The sequence below is a fragment of the Armigeres subalbatus genome, chromosome 1 (assembly GCF_024139115.2).
Source record: "Armigeres subalbatus isolate Guangzhou_Male chromosome 1, GZ_Asu_2, whole genome shotgun sequence".
Taxonomy (NCBI): Eukaryota; Metazoa; Arthropoda; class Insecta; order Diptera; family Culicidae; genus Armigeres; species Armigeres subalbatus.
In genome coordinates this window covers 20,753,390-20,765,560 of record NC_085139.1, presented here as the reverse complement: position 1 = coordinate 20,765,560, position 12,171 = coordinate 20,753,390, and the positions used below count along the sequence as shown (strand labels likewise).

Genomic DNA, 12,171 nt, shown 5'->3' with positions numbered 1-12,171 from the left:
AAAATCAATAAATTTCCTACCAGTAACTGTTGTAAAACCTCATGCAATTTTCTCGAAATATGGTAAATATGTGTACATTATTGCTATAATATTGCTAGAATGTTGTGAAATTGCTTTCTAACTAGAACTAGAATTTGTACCACATTTTGGGCAATCGAATCCCTCGAATCCATCAGCACGAACATAAACATTAATCCATTTCTCGCCACCCCGCACCCAAAGTTCAAATTCTTCATTGTTGGGTTCAACATAACTCTACACACGTTTCTCTCCCTCTCAACTTTGGTTTCACAATCTCTCCGATTCGGCACCAAGCACACGTACACTAATGAACGATTCGAATGTGTTGGTAGACATTTTCCGACCCATGAGGTACTAGATTAAAGAAAATCAACACAATTTCCCCTCAATTACTTGTGTTCACACACGATGGAACTTGCGTTTACCAACACTCGCCGCTGCAGGCCCTGTTTACAAACGCAGGTCTCCACTCCTCGAAAATTCAAATTCGATTGCGATATTCTTTGTTTGAACCTCGACCAGAGCTAAAGTGTTGTCCTCGCGTCCTGCGACAAGCCGTCGAAATTTCAGTTTGAATTTTAGAAGCTTGTAGCTTTAGAAGCAGCAGAACCGGACGCTCTCTATATTAGAATGGAATAGTCTTTTATTGTAGTCGTCGTTGACGAATCTGTGTGTCAAAAGTGTCAGCCAGGAAGTAGTCCGGAAAAAAATTATGTCCCGTTGAATATAATGGCAGTCGGAAGTAAAGTCATTCAGGAAAAGTGATGCAATAGTGGCTTTCAGGGCCGCCAGTTCATTATCCACTATCGAAGCAACGCCTACTACTAGGGTAGTTAGAACTTTGAAGCTTTGATCCTTCGTTTCAATTATTGTGCAATGAGTAGTGATTGACTAGATCCGGATTCAGTCTAAAATAGTTATACGTTTTGTGTAAAAAAAGTCATTGCAAATTTGCAATTTTTAAACGCCAGCACCCAACAACAGTGTTACTAATAATCGCATTTTGAAGAAAAGTATGTACCCTATACTCGGACAGCGTCTCCCATCGACAAACAAACCAAAGCCAGTGTCCCCACAGAGCCAGTAATAATTACACCTATTGAAAAGAAGAAAAATTTTTGTTTACGATGAAAAGCTGAGCCGAGGCTACTACTATAAACAAACGGTTAGCTTGTGTGCACAAACAGTATTCAAATAGCACGAACGACGCAAAAAAGTGGGAGAGAACGACGTCCAGACGCAAGAGAAGTTAACATCTTGCTCAATCGAACGCAGCTGCGAAGTTTACGCTGGCGAAGCTCAGTAAAATTGTATCAGCAGTTAGTAAACGAAGGAAGCGCTGAACGCAAACGCGAATAATTTAATCTGAAGAACTGCTGGTGATCCTGCTAAAGCCTACTATGCGATAGTGAGAAACGCAAATCACTCGGAAGAGAAGTAGGCTAGTGGAGAAGAGAGTGACGAACGAATGATGGTCAGTCGGAGGTGAAAGTTGATAAATAATCCAACAAACATCTGTGATATAGTGTAGATATTATTTTAATTTATTTTATAAAAATATATAATATACAACACACATCGCAACCACCACCACCACCATCATTATCATCGGGACGACGAGCAGTATCCGCCCACGGAAATCATCATTCGAAGAGTTCAAATTTATCGTAATCTTTCATATACAAATGGACGGCGGCTTGTAACTTGATTCCAAAGGTAAGTTTTAGCTTATTAGTCAGAAAATCTATTTACAGTCGCTCCACGGTTGTGAATCCAGTACTGATGGTTATACATATAAAAAAAATATGGGTTTACAAGTTTAATTTTAAAATTTATTAACATAACGTAACTAACGGAGGGCCATATATTTACTCAAAAATCAGACGTTTGTTAGCAGGCCCGGATGGCCGATGGTCAAACCCGTCAAACCAATCAACCTCTGTCATATAAAACAAAACGATTGGCGAGTGTAGTGATGTCTTTATTATGTGTTTGTGGGTGGGTATATATTTGCGCATGTTTGCATTTTGTATGAAATCGAGTTTTGCTTCTAATGTTGTGAATAGGGGTGATTCAAATATGACGTGCACTACTTTTTGAAATTTTTAAATCCCCTCCCACCTCTGTCACGCTTTTTGGTATACCAAGTGTCCGTACTATCACAAAATCTTGACCCTCTCCTCCTCGAACTGTGGGCGCCATTTTTGAACGACCCCATATGTGAATCCTATAGATTTGAAACATTTGATTGAGGTAATCAGATACGACGGTGTGTCTTATCGCACTGTTTCCTACTAATGATGGGCGGCATTGATAAATGTATTACGAGTTCGCAATATTTCTTGTATCTCAACTTCATCGATTTAGCATTAAAGACACATAAGCCAACTGGCTCAAGCGTACAATTAAATTTTTGTATTCTAGTTCGAAAGTGAGTATCAAAAACTATAAAATAAAATAACTGTATTTAGTCACACTTTAGTTTTTCTACAAAACTGTTTGCAGAATAAATCGATCCTAATAATGTGATGTAATTTGTTTTAACGATTGAGTACCACTCTGACAAGTATATTTAGATGTGGCTAAAATATGTTTCTTTGTTTGTGAAAATATGGAAATTTTGTTGCTGTTTTGCATGATGCAACATTAATGCAAAGCGGAACACTCTTTCACTGCGAGCGAATACCATGAGCAAACAAACTTTGACGAGAAAGGGCACGTCTCTTATCACCTACTTGAATCATAGTACCTACCTACTCTCATGCCCGCTTGCTTCATATTTCATTTTCCAAGAACGAGGTCGTTCTGAGTCACAACATTTTAAACTTGATTGCAATCGCAAAATCGATGACCCGCGATATGCGTCATTTTTGCCATCGGATCTGGACAACGTTTGTCGCATAAGCGCAGCCTGCAATGACGATGCATATGGATACATACGTAGGTATTGTAAGGCCAGATAATGCGAGCTTAAACGTCGCGAAGACCTGAAGGTCTGCACGTCGTCGTCGTCGCTATTACCGTGCTGTTGCTGGTGGTGTTGTTACCGACCATCAATTAGCCGCGCACATTATTGCTGCATTTCGATCGTTCGTCTACCTCGTAGGTTTCTGTGCGGACCGGATCAATTGCTCTTTGAAGGACTTTCGCAAGCTTAGTTCACTAACTTCTGTTTTGTGTTCTGTTTTCTGGTGGTCGCTAGTTTAAGCCATTGCGGGGCAATAACCAGATTTCAACCTAGAACGATGGATGTTCGTTCAATTCCCGTTTTCAACACCGATTTCGGGATCGATCGGCATCGTAGCTTGGTATTAACTAGAATGAAGATCCAAGTGATCAAGGTTGTCCTGCTTTCGAATGCTCGGAGTTGCGGCAAAAGTGAGCGTACGAATGGTAGGTTTCAGGAAGTAAATTGCTGCAAGCTAGTATTATGATGTCAGCTGCAAATGGGCAGATGCTGCCAAAAAGTACTGGCTTATATATACAACGATGTATTGGTGGTGCTGGCACTGCAGCAGCTGAAGGAACTATGAGTCATCATTATCATTTTTTAAGTGAACTGTTTGTTTGGTGCCATCGCAGGGATTCTCAAACCCCGGCTTTAAAGTTTGTTTTGTTATATAAAATAAAGGAGATTTAAACTTGAGTGCTTTGTTCAAGTGTTGAGCAACGACACATTTTTTTTTGTCAGGCTAAAAAGCAAGGACGCAGATGATAAGAATATTATTTTTTTTCTCATCCACCTCTGCTTCGAACTTTGGACCCATTTGCAAATTACGAAATTGTTTAGGAGTAGAAGAGTGTCTAACGAAGCAGTACACAATCCTCTAAAACATACAATAATTCGATTAATACATATTTAAAAAATAATGGCTACGGTCGTATAGGGCTTCTACAGATGGGAATAATTTTTTGGTAAGTATGTTTGATATTCCCCTGTCCATGGATGATGGGGTCAACGTTGATAAGTCAAGTGTCTGCATATTGTTAAAATTGTGAAATAATTTGTTCTTCTATAGTACACATTGCTAGTATTATTAGTACTCAACACATTACCGTTAGACGAAAACGAGATGAATTTAATTGCATCCGAGTATGGTTACACTATTAAACAGTACTGAACTGCCGTTGGACGCATAAATGTCACATGTTACATTTTAACATTTTTGAGGTTTTGATGTCTAACGTCATAATTCGAAACGTATTTTCGAAATATTTTGTCAAAGCAGAGGTTTTATTCTAGAAAACTAGAAAAAAATCTGAAGTCAATTTGTCACATTCGAACAAATGGACGCATACTTGTCACACCGGGATAAATGGACGCATATTTGTCACACTAAAAACAGCGATATAACAATCACACAAAAAGACACATAGCACTGCGTGATGTGTCCTGAGGACTGTCCATAAAATATACCATGCTTTTAGGGTCATCTACAATCCACGTGGATAGTTTAGAAGGGTGGCTGGTAAGCATGCAAGGTCATTCCCTCCTTTCAGAATTTATATGGACGGTTGTCCATGAAAGAAGAGCGGAGGTATTGCATTGTCTAGAATCTCTCCAAGTATAATGTGAACGGCCTCTTGGGAAAAGATGATATGAAACTGTGACATAATTAAAATCTGTGATAGAAGTGATAAAAAGGAACCCTTTTTATGTTGTGACATGTTATGGCGATAAAATTTATTCAAAGTATGAAACGAGTAGGGGCAGTATACAATATGAGCCACCCTCATTTTGAGCTTATTGACAAGTTTTATCATGTAAAAGTTATATGATCTTTAAGAGGATGCTCCACATATGCATCAACGTGAAAACCGCATAGAAATTCAATTCAAACATGAAAATACACTTTAAAATGTAAATTTACGCTACATAGGCAAAATTATTATAAGATTTGAAGTTTATAAATAAGGTTTTGACACAAAACTGATTAAAATACAGGTCAAAAATACACCACAATCAAAAGATAAATTAAAATTGAATATTGTGCACACATGTTTATATTGATACAAATCTGAATTTATCATAAAACTTTCTTTTTCCCAAAACCAGTCTCTATGGGGCAATATGGGCATACCTGCATATAACAAGATATCTGGCCTTAAAATGCGAACGATTTTAAATTTCAGTAGTCAAATACAAGAATATTATCATATATGTAAGATTCATTACGGAAAAATTACAACAGCGCATTACTGCGATTGAAACAGAAAAAATGACCATTGACTAATTGGAATGTGGCTGTTCGAACGGTGAAGAGTGACAAATCGGTTCAGTCCGTTGTTGTGCGGTTTTTTAATTTTATTTGGTATGGAATACTCACAACTGTTGTAGGAATATCATATTCTTCCATATTACGATACTTTTTTCGCCTAAATAAACGTTTTGGATGGGTGGCCCATACTGCCCCAAATGGTGGCTCATATTGCCCCATATAGCCTGGAACACATTGAAATCAATACATTTTCAAAAGTGCATTCCAACAATTTCCAAACGCATTTTTCGTCATTTATCGACGTAATATGAAAGGTAACATTCTCTAGTATAAGTCAACTACATTTTTTTTCGGCGCTTTTCGGAATGATTTCCTTAGGTCGCCAATATTGCCCCGATCACCCCTACAAAGATTATTCAGAAGCTTCTTGCTTCACCACAAGATCAATGAAAAACGATTTTTCCTCTTCGGTAACAACAGGTTGAACCACTTTCATTAGAGAAGTTTTCTTTCCTTCTTCAATTCTTTGAGTAGCATTTTGCCAACGTACATTTGTATCAAACTTAACTAACTAACTTAAATTAAATTAAAGTCTTTACTGTTGATATTGTTTGCGTATCCAAGTTCATAACGGCCTTTTTCAAAGACTACTTTTTGCATGGAATCCACACACGGGCTTGCAGTGGTTAACCGTATACTCCAAAACGGTGAGCATTGAAGAAGTCAGTTGCTTGCATATCAAGTACGTCAACATTGTTCTTTGCATTGCCAACCACATACTTGAACTGACGCCATGTTCATGGCGCATTTTAGGATCAAACGCCGCATGGAAAGAGTCATCGGCCATTAACGTATCCGATTGAAAGTTCGATTTACAATTATCCAACCGAAGGATAATTGTCTTCAGGTCAGCGTACTTCATAATAACTTTGAAAAAAACAGCTAAGATTTCGTTGGCTGTACGACCCTTAACTGACTCGAACCAAATGCACGCAGACAATGGGAATGCTTGGGTGTAGGGGCCAACAGGCGCAAAGCTCTCATTAAAGACCTGCAGCCTTTACGTCAATGCTCTTGAACCAATCCAACCGTTGAAGCCGTATGACCTAGAATATAATACCTATATAAATAATTGAGAACTTCTTGCAAATCCACAGAAAAAAAAAACTGTTTCACCTGGAAGAATTTTATCATTATCATCTCGATAAGACAGTCGTGATTCCTTTGGACGTTGAGGATGTTGTGTATGTCCTTGTCCCGGGCAAGGAAACTACGCCACTGCTGCTAAGAACCGGTTGGTCAAGCTCTGGGACCGGTAATGGAACGTTTGCCGGCTCCGTAAACAAAACACAATCACCTGTGTCATTTTTTGAATCGAACCAGAGGAAATCCTCTTCCGATTCCGCCCCATTGGATTGTCTGTATTGGATATTCCATTTCCTATTCCACTTCTACCGATAGCGAAAAATCACACCAAAGAAATACAATCGTCGCTGGCGAAATGTAAAAACAAATTAACAACAACTATCTCTCAGTTCACGGTGTGACAAATATGCGTACATTTTTCGCCTGGCCAGTGAATTTCGCGGCATAAGTGTCACATTCGGGTTTTGATTGAAAAACGTGGGAAAAATAGTTGTTTTTGGCAATGTTTGAGTCCGGCCCAACGAATATGAATATTCTTCTATAGTTTATTGGGTTAAAGTCAATAAAAAAGCAAAATTTTGCGATAATAGGATGAATGCATTTTGAAACTTCAAATGCGTTTTTCTCATTTTTCTCGTTTGTAACATGTGACATTTATGCGTCCGACGGCAGTGAAGTACGTACTTCAAACCCGGTAACATTTCAATTTAACAGAAACGCGTCGAATATTTTTTGCCAATATATAGAAAATAATTAAACACTTGATATATCATACCTCCTTGCAAATACTTAGAGAAGGTGTCGCATGATCTAACAACATTTTCTTGAGTATATGCTGCGGAGGTTCCGGCAGGGTCTAGTACCAGTCGTAACTAACAAAATACTAACACAAAAGACTGGGAAGCAAACGATCATCCATTGCACCAATTGTAGTTCATAGTTCAGTATACAGTAAGTAGTGAAAGTAGATACTGTAGATTTACTAATTTTGCATTATATATGGTGATTGTATCCGTTATTTCTTCTCAGTAATCTTTGTTATTTTATTCTTACTTTTAATGCATGGATCAACGTATAAACAAACCTGTTTCGCTCTTCATTTTTTCGGGTTAGGAAAAATAATACATACTCCAATGTAAAGAAAGATTGAAGGACATAGGAGACGTGACTAAGTGTATTCTGAAAGACAAATAAAATTAGTTGACTACCTTATAACACAGTAAATGACCGATAGGGAATGAACTCATGATCAGCGCTAGACGGTAAAACAAGAGATAGAGTCACGTTCAACTGAGACCTTAGCCACCTATGTATGTGCATGGGAATAGACCATATGATGCTTTCATCCACTATGCTTTTATCTACATGACTAATAGTTTGACCACCTAAGGTCGTGAGGAGGATCAATCAATGTCTTTTTAAGCCCATCATCAAATGGAAGCTCACGAAATGGTTTGAAATTTTTACTGACTGATTCTAGTTCCGAGACGATGATGATGCTATGCAAGGCCGTCATAAGTCCACAAAGATAGTATCAGGCGTTTTCTTGGAACATGGTTCTTCAAAATATGTAGTTGTTAAAATAGCAGGGTCAAATTTTTGAAGATTGTTTGGTGAACGGTTCTGAAATGTGGCCCATTTTGGCTTTTCGATTCAGTTTCGACGGCTTCCACTAGATAATTTTCAAAACTTTGGACGATTATTGATATTCATCAAATTGTAATACGATATTTTAGTTTCAAAATACGTTTTCATGAAAGGTGTTTATTTGAAATATAGTCAGCAATTCAAATTTAACGAGATGTATCGCAATTCCTATACCATATACACATCAACATAATTGTATTAACACTGACTCGCGATTGAAAATTAAGATTTTGAACAAACTTTTAAAGCTTCTTTTGTTTGATGGGGACATTACTTAAACGCTATTGATGAGAAAACTAATTCGAAACAATACCACTCACACTGAATACTCCGAACAATATTGAAAGAGACTTTTTATAAGAACTGTTTAGATCAGGCCTTAACAGCAGACTGTAATGACGAATAGACTGATCATTTAGGAGTAAGGATTTGTAAGGGTTACCTTGCTGGACAACTATAATTTGTAACATCAGACAACTCTAACTGGAAGAATACAGATATCAACACGACATACTAACAAACACATTTGTTTAACCGCCTAAATACAAGGGAAGCTCTTTGTGATTTATAATTGGATTCAAAGTTAATACATATAATCAAATATTATAACCGACATCTCTACACAGCTTTAATATTCATCATAAAAATATCCCCAACCTGCCCATACTCCTAAGGCAGTGATATACTAGCAGTATATCCCGCAAAACTTAAAACCCCCATGGGTAAAGATGTTGTGAAGCCTTATCCTTTAGTCCCTGGTGTATCATGGACGATATGAATTTCAAATTCACATCGGTGACTTGGCCCCCGGCCCCCTTATACATCAATAAAATAAAATAAAATAAAAATAAAATAAAGTATGTTTGATATTTGTGCATTGTTAAATTTATTGTTTCCAAAAAAAAGCCGGTTATTTGACTGACTTGAAAAACTACGAAGATGTGGTGGTTCGAGTTCCCGTCCTAGGATAAAAATTCGACGTAAAGCCTTATAAATAAATGATCTGAAGGAACATCCATCCAATTCTTGGTTAGCTTGGTTCTAAATAATCATTGCACATCAGACTTACAGACACTTGCTGAATAATGGCAACATACTCCGATTTATTTAAAAAAAAACAAATTTTACCGATCACACCAGGAGCTCAACAAAACCATCGTTCATGTGTAGCCATAAAATAAACCGAAACACCACCAGATTTGGTGATCACCGTGGTCAGGCTTCAGTGTTCTCCCTCAAATAAGAGCCCAGGATTGATCCAACTTACTAGCCGAGTGTGATTTTATTTATCATGTTCTGGAGTGAGAGAATAATTCAATATCTTTGCCTTTCTCGTATATTGTCGGGCCGCCACCAAACCGGACCGCGCGATTGAGCACTCGCGCTGCGACGCGAGTCGCGACAATTTGAAATATGTCATTAGTAGTGCGCATCATGCACGGATGCATGGATGTACTATCATGCGCACTAGTCAGAAATGAGTTGCGACGTCTGATAACTGCAGATATTTCATTTTATTGAAAACATATTTTCGATTTTCTACCATACATGGAATACAAAGTATACGTAAAGCAATGATATGGAAATGCTAATATCATCTTCCAAACTCAGACGTACATGTTCATGATAGAATTAGAGGCGAAAGTTTAGAATTGATAGTTCCGTTAGGATACAGCAGGCATGAAGAATGTGTTTATAGAAGTCGATTTGAAAACGAGCTGAGGGCAATATTTGTGATGGCACATATCACACGACCTTCCTTCTGCCAAGCTCCCGTATGAAGAGGATGGAAGAATACAGTGTGAAATATCAAGGAAAAAATCACAAACCCAATACTGAAAATTTATGATGATTTTTTTTTTAAATTCTAGCTGTAAAGCTTTTTTTTGTGTGGTCTCTAGACTAAAAGTTTACTCATGGCCCATTCCATGTTCCCCATGGTAATCGAGTTTGTTTCTATTAATCTTAATTTTAGATCAATAATAGAGGTTCCAAAACCACGTTAATCAAATGGTTACTGTTGAGGCCTGCTTCAAATAGTTTTTTTTTTAAATAAAAAGTCATCATGTACCCGTCAAACAAAAGAAGTTCTAAAAGTTTGTTCTAATACTTAATTATCAATCACGAGATTAGTCTTAACAAAATTATGTTGATGTACTTATGATATAGGAAATGCGATATATCTTGGTAAATTTAAATTGCTGACTATATTGCATGCAGTGTTGGAAGAATCATACTCAAATCTCAATCACCGAGGCTTCATGCACGAGCTAACTCGCTTGCGATTATGTAGAGACAGCATCTCGCTTGAGTTTTTCGGACAGAATCGCACCGCTTTGCTCACTCGTCGAAAAATGATTTCGCCCTAAAAAGCGTTAAAAGGCAATCGAGGCGTAAGTTTTGTTTACATATGGATTCATTAGTCAATGTTTTAGGTGAAAAAGGTTAATTCAATGCATTTAACAATAAATAACACGCAACAATCATGCACTGATGCAAATTGCGATTCGAATCATGAGCGATTCTCTGAGCCATGATTATGATGGGATTTGACTCACGCATGATTTGAATCGCCGATGAGATTTGAGATTTTATCAACACTGATTGCAAGTAATTAACTCTAATGAAAAACTTAAGATATCACATTACCTTTTGTTGAAAATTAAACGACCAAATTTTTGAAAACTATCTAGTGAATGCTCAAATGGACCATAGTTCAAAACCGTTCAACAACTAACAATCAAAAATGGTCAACCTACAACCAACAACTAGATATTTTAAGGTTTGTATAAAGAAAATGCCGAATACTATCTTTGTGGACCTATGACGGGACTTCATAGCATCGGCATCATCTCCAAACAAGATTCTGCTGGTAATGTTTGAAAAACATTTCGTGAACTTCCATTTGGTGATGGGCTTATAAAGTCATTGATCGATCCTCACGTCCTTAGTAGATACATTTTTTTAAATCTTTATTAATGTGTTTTTTTAATCTACAGATTAAGTTCATGACCGATTAGTAGATAGATGGAGAATGTCTCAATCAAACGTTACTCGATACTCCATAACCATACTCGGACCAAAGAGGAGAACAATATTGTTGACAATGGCATTGTTTCAGTTTCACATTCGCTGCTTTTGATGTTTAAAGAACTATTTTATCCGGAAATATTCTGGTTGATGTTTGACAATTTTACTTTAGTGAAAATGCTTTAGGATATCTTCTGAATTGTTAAGAAAATTATTTTGAGCTTTTTAGTGGAATGTCTTCACTTGTCATAAGATGAGTTTGTAAAATCCCATTGAATTCCACCACTTAATTGTATCTTGACAGATACGTATTTCGACTTCAACAGTAACAGGTCGAAATACGTATCTGTCAAGATACAATTAAGTGGTGGACTTCAATGAGATTGTAGAAACTCGTCTTATGACAAGTATCTTCTGAAGATAATTCTTCCCTGCACAAAATTTTCCAAATTAATTCAGAATTCTCCCTGAAACATTACAAAACAATCCCAAAGGATTTCCAAGAGCTCTCTCAATAGTTTTTATCCTGGAGCCCTTGGATAGATGTTCAGTACATTTTTTTTTTCGAAAGCTCCGCTAGAAAAACTTGGTATTGTCAGATTTTCTGAATATTATACACTGCGCGGCGTTAGCAGGCCTGGTAGCGGGTCACTTTTTAGTGACTTGATCACTTTTTTCGGGCTAGTCATTAAAAAGTCTCTTTTTACCCTTCTTACACCCTAAGAAGGGTATAAAGATCGCTTGAAAAATCGACTTTTTATCCGAGGCTCGGAGACCCAAGTCGTATATACCAATCAACTCAGCTCGACGAACTGAGCATATGTATGTATGTGTGTGTGTGTGTGTGCGTGTGTGCGTGTGTGCGTATGTGTGTGCGTTACAAAAATCTCACATCAAGATCTCAGCCGTCCGTGGACCGATTTGCACGATTTTAACACTAAACGAAAGCTATGACTTTGTCATTGTACGAGTTCAATTTTTTTTTGCAATCGGACATTTGGTTCCAGAGATATGTGAGAAATACGAACATGAAGTGTATTTTCAGAAAACTAACAAAATAATGTCACATAAATATCTCAGCCGTCTGTAAACCAATTTGCATGATTTA

At 37.3% G+C, this 12,171-nt stretch overlaps 1 protein-coding gene across 1 annotated transcript in view; it reads left to right on the top strand.

Moving 5' to 3' along the window:
* Positions 1 to 526: 526 nt before the first annotated feature.
* Positions 527 to 12,171, top strand: part of LOC134222538 (cyclin G) — a 44,514-nt gene continuing 32,869 nt past the window's right edge. Inside the window, exon 1 of the mRNA XM_062701705.1 lies at positions 527 to 1,737. The gene's annotated coding sequence lies outside the window, so the exon portion shown is untranslated. The remainder of the gene's footprint in view (positions 1,738 to 12,171) is intronic.